Below are 15,879 nucleotides of genomic sequence, written 5' to 3'. Positions count from 1 at the left end.
CAGGTCGATTCATCTAGGCGCATTTGAAGCATATCCACCCAGGAACCATACGAACTTGAAGAACTTCTTCCGGTTGTCTTGATCCAAAGTGTAAGTCACGGGTGGTGTTACAGTAAGACTAGGGATGTCAAATACCCGAACTCTTCGACCAAAAACTATTAAAAAAACCCCAATCGGCCCGACTGACCTGATTCGACCTGGACCGTACCACCAATGAGGTTAGCTTGTCTTTGTCCAATTCCCTTTTGCAGTGGGTTGGCCTTTCTTATTTTACCTACGCTTCCCAAAAGTTCCATTGTCCTCTTGCAGTAATTCGCCCCGTGAAGAAAAATGTCATGACGTTATCACTGATGGTCCAAAGCACAGTGAGATGCATACCATAGTTACTTTGTTCAGCATATTCGAATGCCTCGCATTGATTGATGGTACAGATATCCATCTCTCTTCTAAGAAACAAGGTCGTAGATGAACTTGCGTGGGATCGTGGATTAGGCCATCTAGAAATTCAGGACAAAGCCCCAATTTTTCTATGCAAAAATTTCGAGTTTATGTCGTGCTTACTGATGATTTCTCTCCTTACTGATGATTGTATTTATTGAAGGGAAAATCAGATTTTCTTTGAGATTTTCCTATCTTTTATAGGTTAGTTGAAAATTGGATTGTTAGGAAAATCAAAAAATTTCAATCGGATGGGAGGAGGTGAATTCACAAACAATAGTTTTCTTGCACATCTTTATGAATATGACATGTAATAGTAACTCTCTTGTCCAGATACACTAGAGCAAAATGGTGTCAGTGAGAGGAAACATCAATAAAGTTTTGAAATCAGGCTTGCTACATTATTTGAGGCCTCTATGTCACTCAACCATATGGTGGTGGCGTTTACAACAACAAATTGGGTAGATCGACTTTTCTCCATTGCTTTAGGCAATCAAGGCCCATACTCGGTCTTATTCAAGACTATACATTACTCTAAGTGTTTGGCTCTCATTGTTATCAATATCTACTTAACTATAGATGAACAAATTTGGCAATTGCTCTTTGTCATGTATTTTTGGGATATAGCGAAAAGTACAAAGGATGTCATTGTCTTCATTGATCTACTGCTATATACCTTGACATGCTTTTAATGAGCATTATATTCCTAAAACTCCACTTCTCAAATTATTATGACTCAAAGTTCATCACAAATAAAAGCCATTGGTGATCATTAGACCATGCTATAATTAAATCTAGAAATTGTTAATAATGATTGTTCACCAACAAATCTTGACTATGCATGCAAGCGCAAATGTCTATTTACTAAGATGGAACCGAACTCAAATGCTTCATCAATTATTCTCACTAATCATGTGCCGTGACTAGCGGAGAGTGAATTTTAGCTCAATGTCGATTTGAAGCTTCTAGATCCTTAGTGTATCCCATGATTACCTGTCAGAGTAATTTCTCAATGCCAAATTCAAAGTATGCCAACCTAGCAATGTCACCTATCCCTCTCGTGCCACATGTAGTCCATTTGCCTTAAAACACACTAGTTGGACAGCCATCATACTTGAGAGTTGGAAGCTTTTGCAATCAACAAAGCATAGGAACTTCCCCATTAACCCCTCAATGAATGTGGTGGGATGTCAATGGATGTACAAAGCAAAGCTAACTTGTTGCAAAAGGATTCCATTAGAATGAGGGTGTTGATTTCCTATAAACTTTTAGTCTAGTGGTTGACCAAGCCACTATTCTATCCATTTCTACCATTCAAAACTGGGAATTGGCTAATTAGCTGCTAAGAATGCCTCCCCACACAATGATCTCGATGTTCACATTTACATGGAACAATCACCCAACTTTCATAATGTATCTCATCTTGATCATGTTGGGTTACTTCGATGTGGATTATATGAGCTTAAACAAACTTTAGGGCATGATTTAACAAGTTCATCAACTTTCCTATTTTAATATAGATTCTTTTGCAACACTATTGATTGATCAGTGTTTGTTTATCATCATCGAGGTCATATTATCATTCTACTAGAAATAAGGACACTACAAATATTATAACTTTTATACAACACTTACTTTAGTGTCATAGTTTTTTTTTTCAATCACTTGAGTGTCAATTACCTCTAAAAAAATTTTCGTTTGAGTACTACAACTTTCAATTGATCACTCGATTGCGGTAACTTTTTAAAAACGTACACCCAAATGCTGAAAATTCGACATGACATGACACTTATTGTTAACATTTTGAAAAAATTATGGCACTCATGTAATTAATTGAAAAGTTATATGACCCTCAAATGATTAAAACAAAAAATCACGACATTCAATAGAATATCGTACAACTCTTCCGTTGCAATGGCAAGGGCTTTTTTGTCCCAAATCTTCCAAGTGTAAATCAAGTTCCCAATAGCATTGGTGAACTGCCACTATCGACAATGGAGCCCAGCCCCACCAGTGCAACTATGGAGGGCACTAGCATCGCACATCAATAGTGCACAACCTACATCAAAGTGAGTAGGGCCGCGAGTCTCTATCCGTTGCTCCAAAAATTAATCGAATCGACTAAGTTGAGCCCTGACACTATGGCCAGCCTCATGCAACCACAGATTTATGGTTGCGCAAGGCTATCGACCTATGTCGAAGTGAATCGCGGTAGGTTGCCGCGACTTCCGTGGACATATCGGACGACTCAAATGGGTGAGGAGTTAACGTCGCCGCCGGAGGAGATCGTTGCAGGCAGGTGGATTGATGCCCAAAGGTGAAGGCTAGCGACAGTGAGTGGTAGTTCCCTCATCCTGTGGGGTCTTAGTCCTGCGCAGATTGGAGTAGATGATCGAAAATGAAGAAAAGAGAAAAAGGAGGAAAGAAACAAAACAGATAAGAAAATATGAAGGACAAGATAAAAGAAACACGCGAAAAATTGCCCCGCCATTGCCGCAAAAAGTTGCATGTGCTTTGTCGACTAGCAAAGAATTTCGCTGGCCAGCGAACTGAGCGTGATATGAGATTGAGAACGTGAATATTCTATTTTAGAAAATTAATTTTTTTATTTCTATTTTCCGGAAGAATTTCTAAAAAAAAATGCACATGTTTAACAATCTTACAAAATTTTTTCAGTGAAATAGAAATTTGTTTAATAACAATACAAAATTTTTCACTCTCAAATAGTGATGGGAGGTGGCCGGTAGGCAATGGGCAACTAGCGGCAAAGCAATAGGTAGCAAGGCGGTGACAAAAGTGAACGATGAGAAGAATTTTCATTTTTCACTTTTGTTTCAAATATAAAAACTCTTATTTTTGTTTTAAATTTATTTATGGAATATAAATCAATTTTAGAAATAAAAAATAAAATTGTATTATCAAACGAATTTATGTTTCAAATCTATTTCGAAAAACAAAAAAATAAAAAAATCGAGAAACTGAATAGTTATCATGCACTTTTCAGGCTATTATTTGAGATGAAGATCCATTCTACGGATTCTTTAGAGAAAATGACCCACTTCAAAAAAAAAAAAAAAAAAAGGACTATTCGAAAATTTTCAAGGACTATTCGAAATTTTCCCTTCTTATTAACCAAATAATGCTCCACAATTCCACATAACGAGCAATTAAGAGAAAAAATGACGCCATTTTGCCCGTGAGCAACTCCCCCAAAAAATAAAACAGGCAAGATCATGCAGCAGGATTTAGTCGAAGAATAAAATCAAATTATGCTCGAGTATATCAGGAGAACACCTAGCAAATGATGCCATCTTTGTACGACGATGCAGAGAATTCGAAGCATCCATCTTATACTAGCACCGGCAGATAAACTCTCCCCAAGAACACAGTATGCAACGATGATTCAAATTCGACACCCGAATGTGAAATTGAAGTGACACCATCTCTCACGCTTCACTCCATGCTTCGCTCCGCAAGGCGAGTTGGCGGAGCAGAGGGCTTGAAACCCTCACCTCCCGTTTCGCACTACCGCCCTTAGCACTTTCATGCCTTCTTATCTGGAATCTAATAACTCTTATGTTCACATTTTGCTCGGAAATACAATGCTATGATGGCAAAAACTTTCTATTTCTTAAAGTATTGAGGCATTCTAATCAATGCAAAATCAAAAGAGCCGTGGGTGGGGAAGCTTTCGCCCGACCTCAAATCCATCAACTCGGGTCCACTATAGCTGTTGATTTTTGTAAAAAGGTTGTACATGAAATCCACAAAATTAACGAAGCCTTGAAAAGATGAAAACAATGCTGGACCGACGATCAAGTAGGTCGATGGTTATAATTTCTTTGCTTGAGGGAGGTAGGGGTGATCGGGTCCATGATAGGTAGGTTTTAGATCTGGACCCTGTACCCGACCCTGTTATAACCGGATTCATTTTTTTGGACTTTATACTTGATCCTGTTTGCATTTGACTCTGTACCCGATCCACCCTATTTTTTTTGTCTGGTTTCAAGGTTAACCCTATTTATATTAGAACTTGTTTTGCAACCGCCCATATACGCGATGATTAGCTACACACAAATTATCATTCTATATAAAAATTGTCGTACAGCAATCTCACATATCAAGTTCTTGAAAACAAGTCCTCTCCTTTCTAGGCATGTCAAGTTCCTCAATTTTTAACAACTCAGACCCAAAGCTAATCAAAACCACATACTTAATCAATATCCTCTAATTGCGTTACACCATATTTGCATAGCAACGAGCTAATATGTGTCTCTTATCATCGCTTCTCAAACCGGTTCCCAAACCGATCCGATCAATCTAGTTCCTGAGTGAGTAATTTCCTCAGAACTGGTTTCCGGATCGATTTCAACGGAACTAATTCCCGACTCCGTTTTTCGGGTGGACCAGACTAGGAACCGGGTAAACCCAGTCCAGGTGCACACCCCTAGAGGGAGGTGGCAATTTTCTGCATTAATTTGCCGTCTCCTCCGGCCGTCTCCATATAAAAAGATGGGCCCCACCTTCTCAGCCTGCTCCATAATGCAGTACGGCGGGGGAACTGCTTTCGGCTTCCCTTTCCACGATTGACGGCCCTTGGCCGGCGGATCCCGCGTGATCCGTCTCTCGAATTCCGGACCCCACGATGGGCACCCCTCCCCTCCCTCGCCATCGGATGCGTCGCATCCGTTCGTCCACGTACGGCGATCCGAATTTCAAATAATAATTGATGACCATCGAAATCGTCCGGGCGACCCTAAGATCTTGCAAAAGCCAACTAGTCACGGCCCCTGTGAGTTCCTTTCTGACTTTAATATTGGGGCTTAAAAAGCTCCATCGTATTCAATTTCAATTTCACTTTAAACTTTTCATTATTCTACAAAGAATTTGCAATTTTAAATCTAATCTCAATTCTACTCCGAATTTCATTTTGTCTCATAGAAAACTATCAACATTTCTTTGAGTCCTAAAATTATCCCCATAAATTCTTTTTCCAAAATTTCTTTAGAACTCTTCGGCACGAATTGTTTGAGTATCTCGAGTTAGGACAGAGTTAAATATAGGACTCAATCAAAAGTTTGTATTTTTTATGAGATATTTTTTTTTTTTTTAGAATAAAATTAAGACTAGACCTCAAGTTGAGCAAAAGATTTTAGGGGGCTCTCTCTTCGGTAATTTTTTAGGAGAAGTGGCATACGAGAAAGGAGAGAGAAGTGAGATATTAGACTTAAGTGATGGAAAGTAGATTGATATAATTTGAAATGACAATAATGAGAGGAAAATCAACTCTCATAAGCTAAAAATATTGGGCAAAAAGTATGAGTCGAATGGAGGGTTGTGGGCTATGTGAGTTAGGGGCTTTACTTGGTTATGCTCGTCTAAAAACTCTTGAGCTTCAAAGTGAAAATTAGAAGAATAGATGTGAGAGCAAACTGGCCACAAAAATTAGAGCATTGAGGATAAATAAGGGGAGAGGCTTGCGGCTGTGAGTTTCAAGGGAGGTTCTCGAGAGCGGTTGGCCATTCTTTCCTCAAAATCCTCTAGAGCTCTAAGGTGGAATTAGAGAGCAAAAATGAGAGAAAATTGTGTGCAAAAGAGAGAGGAAATTGTGCATAAAAATTGGGCAAATCCAGTTGAGCAAGAGAGCCACCGTGAGCGAGAGTTTGAACACCTATTTTGATCATTCTAATCTCTCTCTCCCTCGATAAAAACAAGCTATCTCGATTCCTTTCCCTCCTCATTAGAATCTCACCAAAGGTAGGGAACACTTTTCTTTCAAGTTCAACTTGCTAAAAATGCCTTGCTAAAACCGAAGTTCAAAGTTGAGCCATGATGGCTTGTATGTTTCTAGTAGGTGCCGTGAGCCTAATGCCTCAATTTTTAGGTTCATTGAGCTGGCTGTGGCACTTCTACAATTTGCTATTTTCATGTTTTGGCTAGTTCAGCTCTTGCATATCTAGTATGCTCTTGAGTCAATTATGGAGTAACTCGTCTTGTCCGTCATTTATCTTGGTTTTTTATGTGCAAATATATTGGTGCATTTGATCATTCATCTTTGTAGTGTAGTATTTCGCCGTATCAAACCATAGGAGCCATTTGGGATAACTTCGTTGCCGTTCGTATCCATTTGATCCAAAAATGAGCATCGACAGCCTGTTGTCGAGCATTTTTAATGCATTGTACAGTTCCTCTTTTGTCCTATTTGAAGATCTTGAATGGTATTGGGATGTCCTTTTTACTAGGGGTGTGCAAAATACCCAGGATTTGCCCGGACCGCCCGGAACCGGACCGGAACCGCCCGGAACCGGCGGTTCTTGAGGGAACCGGTCCGGTTCCCAGTTCCAGTTTTTGGGAACCGGTGGGAACCGGTCCGGTTCCTGGTTCCATGGGCGGATTCGCCCGCCCACCCGAACCGGACCGATTCCCTTTTAATATTTTTAAAAAAAAATTACTAAAACAAACCTAGGTTTCACGCTCACGGTCTCATCACTTCTCGTCTCATCTCACTTCTCTTTGGTTTCTGCGGCTGCCTCTCTCTCTCTGTGTCTCTTCCTCGGTTCCTCTCGCTATTTCGATTCCTCCTCGGTGACCTGTGTGTCCGCATCACCGCTCGAGCCGTGAAGCCGCTGTAGCCCAGTCGTCCACCACCCTCCTGCCGGCGCCGCTCCGATCTCTTACCCGCGCGCCCGCCGACCTACGACAGCTCCGCACCTCTGCCATCGTCGTCCTGCCAGATCTGCCTTCCCCCCGACGTGCAGCACCGCAACCGCCGCTCGTTTCTTCACGTCGGTGGCTGCGACTCCAGCAACCCACGAGACCCATCCACGACCAACACTCGGCGTCCCTTGCTTCAGTCGCGCTGATCTCGCTCAACGACTACAGATCTAAGCTCATCTCAGCCCTGACGCTGTCACCGTTCAGCCGCCCAGCGACTCGCGATCCAGTTCAGCGACTCGCGACCCAGCTCCGCTGCTGCCTCTCGCCCAAGTGACCCTTCTGTAGATCCCGAAGAACCAGTGTCACCCACGTCAAGATCGGTTCCATGGATCCACCCGGGAACCAGACCGGACCGGCAGTCCGGTTCCCGGGTGGATCCATGCAATAAACGGGTGGATCCCGTTCCAATTTTTCGGAACCGGTACTTAACGAGCGGTTCCCAGTTCTAGGTCGGGAACCACCCGCCCGGACCATGCACACCCCTACTTTTGACTAGTGTAGGTCACTCGGAGCGATTCCGAGCTCATTCAGGTGGGCCTTGGGCTCTTATTTAGCTTTGATAACAGTTTCGGGCAATCCCAAAGTGCTCTTATTACCTCAGCGTAAGTAATGGTGTTGGAATCATTCATATATATGTTTTTTTTTTTTTTTTTGGTAAGGATTCATATATATGTTATTATGCTTTGATTAGTGTAACCGTGGTCTATTTGTGGTTTATCGTGTTGTTTATTCTGATCTTAGCTTTAAAGTTAGTTGCCATTAGCATAGGTGAGAAAGTGGCATGAAAAGCATGTGAACAGAAAAGTACAAAAAGAATATGGGGTAAGAGTATTAGAAATCATAAAACTTGTCACAAAAGTGAAATTGAGTCTTAATAAAACTTACAAAAAGTGCATTTAAGTCTTAAAACTTATCACCAAAGTACAGTTGAGTCCTAATATTTTCAAAAAGTACAATCAAATCCTGAAACTTATCAAATGATTCAATCAAGTCATTTTGTAAATTGTATTTTTTTTTTTAAAAAAATTGGACTCGATTATATTTTTGTGATAGTTTTAGAATTTAATTGTATTTTTAGAAAATTTTAGGACTTAATTACATTTTGGTGACAAGTTTATGACATGTTTGAATTTTTTAGAAGTTTTATGACTTAATTATACTTAGTGACAAGTTTTAGGACTTCCAATGCACTTATTTCAAAAACATATATATATAAAAAAGGAGATATCAAAAAAATGTGTAGTGGTTCATTGAATAGAATTTCATCTAAGGATATGAAGTGCTAGACACTTAGAGTGCCAAAATTTGGCACGATGGACACTTAAGTGCCAAAACTTGTCACAAGAATACTTAAGTGTCAAAAGTTACGAAAGTAACACTTAAGTGTCAAAGTTACGAAAGTAACACTTAAGTGCCACTTTTTTTTTTTTTTAAAATTGGACACTTGAATGTTAAGTTCGGCAAAAGTAGCTAGAAATCCTACATGGCAATTTTTGAAAATATAACTCGCTTATGTGGCACGCTGGAGAGTTGAATTAGCGATGGAAAAACCAAACGACGTTGTTTATAAATATTAATTAAATTAAAATACTTATATTTATAAAAAATTAAAAAAAAAAAAAAAAAGAAAAAAAAGGAGTAGGAGGCGGCGATGAGGGCTCAACTCTCAAATGCCTATAATCTTCATATTCTTCCTCTTCTACCTTTTTTTTTAAAACATAATATATAAATAAATTTATTTTTAAATTTAATTTAATTAATTTTTATATTAATTATATAATCATGTCGGCAAAATGGCATTGTTTTTGTACTTTTCTAGCCACGTCAATATGCAAAAAAAAATCGTTTTACACTTGTTTCATTGGAAAATCACTAATGTCAGCATTTTAGTTGGATTTTCTCTTCATTGGTATTTAATTAATTCATTTTGCTCCGATTTTAACAGTGTCACTTTTGTAACTTTTGGCAGTTAAGTATCTCCCGTGCCAAGTTTTGGCACTTCAAGTGTTATTTTGCCTGGGGATATGCTTATTTTATTGATAAGAATTTCATTGATAATACTTAGCTAGTCATTTTGTCTTATCCCATTCGTGGTCGTTTCGTGCTATTTAGTTTAAGACATATAGGCATAACTCGTTTAGTGTACCACTCACGGAGATCCTATCCTGAGGTGTAATAACAAGACCATGTATATCCTTTACTCAATACGGTATTGAATTTTACTTTTTTCACGCTTTACATTATGTCTGCCTTAATGAGATAGATGCTCATGGTGTGTTGCTTATTCTATATGTTTGATTGATACCCGTTTTGCAAGCTACCATTCATCATCACTTAGTGGAATATACCTAGGAGCTTAAAATTTTAGCAAGGTGACTTGAATCACATTTTTGACAAACAAAGTGATTTAAGCCTCGAAAAGGCACTAATTAGATGATTAGCGTAATCAACTCTCTGTTCCTAGAATATTTAGTTTGTGGAAAGTGGAATGTCCTCTCACATTTTCCTTGGCCCTTAACCAAGCTAAAATAGTTTAGTAATGACTCACAAATGAAAAAAAAAAAATGTGGCTAAGCATGATAAACCGAGTCAACCAAGTGTTGCAGATTTGTTTTGATAAAACCAACGCTGAGTGTTATCATATTCTTGTAAGAGGTTCTAACCACACATGGTAAGCCATCACCCTAACAATGCCTTATCCCCCGTATATCGCGTGAGTAAGGTCGCGACACTCTACAACAAGCTCATCATTTGCATTTTCTATTTTTCCTTTCAAGTAGGTCGAGACTAACTCAACCAATTCACTCTTATTCAACTCAATGTTTTAGGTTGGGGTGAATATTGGGCTTTCATTCGAGAAGTAGGTCAAGCTTTCCTTAATGGAGTTTTACAAAACAGAGTCTATTTCACTTGTAACCCTAGACTTGGGGGCCTCATTTGATAATATACTATGATTTTCACCGCAAACAGAAATAAAAGTCATAAAATGAAGAAAAAGAAATTAGTGATAAAAATACACGAAACAAACAAACCTAGGACGACAACTCTCTCAACCATCCAAAATATTTGGACATTATCAATCCATCTAAATATCTAATAATATTTCCTTATATCTTATTACATCTCAAATTGTTTAAGCCATAATATCTGTAGCTCAATGACAAAAGTGAATTCTCTAAACACGCAACATGACCAAGCCCGTTGTATTTACAATCCTTTTCAATGCAAGCAAAAATCTAGTTCGACTTTCCTAATCAACATTTTAAAGATATTGTAAGAGTATGATGTCGATATATCAATATTTTGATGGAATTCACATATTTCATAATAAAAAACTCAAATCCATATTAAATAAAAGTAGTGAGCCCCAAGGTCACCCTTTATTTGTTCATTTTATTATTTCTTTAAGAAAAAGCCTAAACCATTCTTTTCTTCCATGCTCTCCCCTTTCTTATTATCAACAATCCCCTTACCTAACTGTTAACACCAACAAAGCAAAAAAAGAAAAAGAAAAAGATTTCATGAACAAGACAACATCAAATGACCCCCAACAATAATCAATGGGCAATTCGGTTTGATTAATTTTACTAGCTAGTCACCAAAGTCAATCAATTAAGGTAGGAGCTCCAATTTTGGTTGATAAGTCTTCTTGATCATCTAAGGATGCTAAAGTTGGATCATAGTATAAAATTGAAGCCATTTCTTCAACTTATGATCAATACAAGCTAGGATATGAATAAACTAATTGAAATCAAAATGAATTTATTTAAGAATGTAGAATGATACTTTGAAATCACGACTCGATTATGTGTTTAGATAAGTCTAAGATAGCTATCTCTTGCTGGCCAAAACAATTAGGACGAATACTAAGCATGATCTAAATCAATTTCACATTAATCAAATTTAATTTTGCATGTTTAAGTTAACATTGTGTAGAATTAACTCAAATATAGTCTAATACTTTGGTTTGTATGTTCAATTCCTTGTTCATTTGATGTGTCCGAGGTTCTTAGAATGAAGATAAATGAGATTTGAGTATTAATTAACCTTAAGATGTTGAGAGTTACATGTTTAAATCTAGAGTGAAATAGTTTGATTTTCATGAGTAATCTTTAGGATATGGATGGATATTGATGATGATGGCTAAATTTGATGTTTGAATGTTTGAATATCAAATTGAATGTTCATAGGAGCAAGTTGAAGGTGTTTATCATCCAAAAAATTAATAAGAACAATGGGTGAGTATGGTTGAACATGATAAAAGGTGTGAGGGAAACCTGTAAAAATTATAATCTAACCTTAGTTTGTTTTTCAATTTTTTTTTAAAGAAAAAATTAAGATGAATCTGGCAAACTTGTCTTTATGAGATTTGTAGTTAAGATCATAAATTTTCTAATGATATAAATATCATAAAAACATGAAGTTCATTTGGTTTGTCAAAAGTCTGATCAAAGTACCCAAAAAAAAAAAAAATCGATGGTTTAATCCATGACAACTATTTCCACATTGATCAATTACAATTATAAAATAAGAATAAGTGCATTAAAGATCCTAAAACTCATCAGTAAAGTGTAATTGAGTTCTAAAATTTTTAAAAAGTGTAATTAAATCATAAAACTCATTATAAATGTGTAATTAAGTCCTAAAACTTTCAAAAAAATACAATCAAGCCATAATACTTATTAAATTGATCTATTAAGTCTTTCTATTGATTACATTTTTTGAAAATTTTAAGATTCGATTGTACTTCCGTGATAATTTTTAGAACTATATTGAATTTTTTGAAAGTTTAAGACTTAACTGCACTTTTGTAATAAGTTTTAGGACTTCTTGTGCACTTATCCATATAAAATACTTTGATGCCTTTTTTGCAAAACTTTAAAAAACAAAGGTTGTTATGAACTACAAATCTATAAGATTTCATAAAATTTGAATGTCATTTGGTTAGTCAATTTGTATAAATTTGGGTAAGGTTAGATTTGGCCCCTAAAACTGTTTTAAAATGATCATAGGGTGTTAATTGCATGATTTAATAGTATTTGGATGGCTCGTTTGCAAAAACTTAAACACATGAAAGTTGAAGAGCGCAATTAGGGAAAGCTGTTCATAAAATTTGATGCTAATTGGAGATCATTTGATTATTTTTTTTTGGGCACATTTTTCAAAATTGGATCTGAATTGGGTCAAATTTTGAGTGGGTAGATTAAATTGATAAATTGTACCAATCGGGCCATAATTGGGGAAAATGATCTTAATGAGAGTTAAAGTAGATTTTTCAAGCTCTCATTAACTTTTGTAATTTCTTAAGCGGTCTTCATTAAGTCATCCAATCGGATTAAAAATAATTAGGTAGAAATTGGGAAAACATAGAGAAGTGACCCAAGACTTGATTCCCAATGCTAATTAGCCTAAACCACCATGATTCACAATTAAACTCAATCTTCTAGTCGTAATTTTGGCCAACCTTTCCTTGATTGATCAAAGGGCCAAATGAACTCAAACAATTGCAAATTATGAGTTACAACGAGCATTTTTAAATCTTTTTACCAATGATATATGGCTTGTGCATTTGTTCTTAATATAGTTTCATGAATTTGCATTTATTTGAAAGGATGTAAGTTGATCCTACACTAGGCGCTAAGATACCATTGATATATGGGTTTTGAAAGTGAATGGTTTAATATTCATTTCCCCTAAAAATTTTACACAAGCTATGTCGACTTGTTGACTAACTCCTCTAAAAAAAAATTAGCCCAATTGGATGAATGATAAGCACAATCTCCATTTTCGTGCAACTATACAATCTATCCCTACTTTACCTAGGATGAGCAATCATTTCCTACTAGTCCTTAATCATAACCCATTCATCTACTCATTTTCTCACATAATTAGACTCATTAAATCTCCAACTAGGGGTAAGCATAGTTCAGGAGGGCGATACCCACTTAGGAACTAGGAACTATCCATTAAAGACCGGTTTTGAAAATTTGAAATCGGAAATCACCTGTTGATTCTATAGATTCACTGGAACTGATCTCTAGTCCCTCCAAAATTGCATCCATAATTTAATATCATGATAAACCTAGTTTCTACGTAAAATATTAAAGCTTGTTCAGCCTTAAATTCAAGTTGAACATCTCCAAGCAGTCTCCTCAATCCTCTTCATTTGTTTTTTCTTTTGTTTTTATGGAAAAAGAAAGTAAATGGATTATTAGAATGAATAAAATGGGTTTAGTCCTATTATGCACTCGAGATAAAATTAGTCAATAATGTCTAATAGTACAAATATATGTGTATATATATAATAGTTGCAAAACTACAAAATAATTAAATAATTGAGTTGAAATTTCTTTTTTTAAACATATCTACACTGGTCCGATTTGGTTCGGGTGGGCAATTCCACGCTTGGAATCAAGAACTGGAGAGATATTTGCTGATTCTAGCAAACTGGAGCTAGGAACTAGACCGGTCCCTATGAGAACTACCGGTTTCGAGACGGTCTAGTCCGATTTCAGGTGATCCGGCCATTTCCAGTTCCTTTGCGCACTCCTACCTCTAACTATCAAGTCCCAAATAGACTAAAAAGATTGAATTACGCATTGGATGTCAATTAAAGGAGAACAAGACCAATTAGGCAATGAAAGTTAGCTGAGTGTTTGGGCTTGATTGAGCTAGAAAATCTACTCTCTCTTCAGTAGATTTTCAGGGGAAATGGCATACAAGAAAGGAGAGGGAAGTGAAGAATTAGACTTGAGTGGTGGAGGGTTGATTGAGGTAATTTGAAGTGATAATAAACAGAAGAAAATAAGCTCTTATAACTTGAAAATCTTGAGCAAAACATGTGAGTGCAATGGAGGGCTATGGGTGGTGTGAGTTAAGGGGCTTTTCTTGGTCATCCTCTTCTCTAAAACCTATTGAACTTTAAAGTGAACATGAGAGAATATAAATGAGAGCAACCGGCCACAAAAATTAGAGCAAACTTAGCATAAATAAGGGGGGAAACTTGTGGCCATGAATTTCAAGGGGGTTATTGAAAGTGGTTGGCCATTCTCTTCTCAATATCCTCTAGAGCTTTAAGGTGGGATTAGAGAACACAAATGAAAGGAAAATTGGCATAAAAGTTGGGTAAATCTAGCTAAGCAAGAGAGAGGTTGTGAGCACGAGTTTGAACACCTCTTTTAGTCATTGTCATCTCTCTCCCTCCCTTGATAACAAGAGGCCATCGTAATTTCTTTGTCTTTTCATTAGGGTCCCAATCAAGGTGGGAAACACTTTTCTTTTATGTTTGACTTATTGAAAATACCTCACTAGAATCGGAGTTCAATCTCAAGCCATGACAACGAGTGCTGTGAGCCCAATGGCTATATCTCTAGGTTTTCTTAGCCAGCTACGGCACTTCTTCATTTTGCTATTTTCATATTTTGATTGGTTCTACTCTTGTCAATCTAGTATGTTTTAAGTTAATTTTTTTGTGCATCTAGTATATCTAATGTCATATAAATATTAGGTCATGTTATTTTGAATTAAAATAAAAAGGAATAATGATAAAAAAAAAAAATGTATTGTTCCATTTGAATAGAATTTCATCTAGGAATATGCTTAGTTCATTGATAATAGTTAATTCATCATTTTGCCTAGTCTAGTTCGTGGTTGTTTCATAATATTTAGTTTAAGATAAATGCATAATTAGTTTAGGATACTACCCACGAGGAACCGGTTTCCAAGCATGATAATAAGGCCGTATATATTCTTTACTTGATATTGTATGGAATTTTACTTTTCTTGCACTTTACATTTCGTCTTCTTCATTTACATACTCATCTCGATTTGCTGTGTTGTTTATTATAGATGTTTGATTGATACCCATTTTACAAGTTGCCATACTTGATCACTTAATGGAATGTACTTATGAATTTAAAATTTAACAAGACAGCTTGAATCACATTTTTGACAAATAAAATGAGTTTAAATCCCAAAATGGTACTAATTAAATGATTAGTGTAACCAATTCTCCATTTCCACAATATTTGGTTTGTGAAAAGTGAAATGTCCTCCCACATTTCACTTGCCTTGGGAGCCTTATTGACATTAACAAAAATTAGCCTTTTGCTGGACCTTCTCTCATGGTAATCTGAACAACCCATCGATCCCTATTCATTTTCTATTAATGAATCAAGAAAGGGGATCAAAGTTGGTTATTGAGATGCTCGAACCCTTATGTTAAAAGGGTGGTAAAATACATATGTAATGGCCAACCAATAAAAGGGGGAATTGGGAATGAAAGGCCAGTCCAATGGAATCCAAGACCCACCGTTTGTTGGGGATGGAATGTTTCAGTAACCACAATCATGCCTTACTCACGTCAATCCTCCCTCAACCGCCAGTAAGAAGTTCAAAGGGATCCTGTGGCCATTGGTAGACAGCACATCCCTAATGTCCTATGCTACTGATGCTCCAACCCACTTGAATGAAAGAGTTGATCGCATCTCACTATGGGAGGTTGGCAAGTAGGTCTTAATCCTAACTACAACTCCTATTTATCTATTCTTGCCAAAGTTCCGTTAGGTTCTTAACAGCAAGAGCGATTAGTCAAGTTACCCTCGCTTCCTTCTTGCTTTTTCATACTTGACCTACTGTTGCCAGATAAGATTAAAGAGAATTCGAACCCCAATATAGCTTAGTAGAACTGTAGATACCAACCTAATTTCCACCCCAATACAGCTC

This window comes from Eucalyptus grandis, chromosome 5 (genome assembly GCF_016545825.1).
Source record: "Eucalyptus grandis isolate ANBG69807.140 chromosome 5, ASM1654582v1, whole genome shotgun sequence".
In the NCBI taxonomy this organism is placed as follows: Eukaryota; Viridiplantae; Streptophyta; class Magnoliopsida; order Myrtales; family Myrtaceae; genus Eucalyptus; species Eucalyptus grandis.
The sequence above is the reverse complement of the archived record's forward strand: the minus strand, read 5'-3'. Positions refer to the sequence as shown.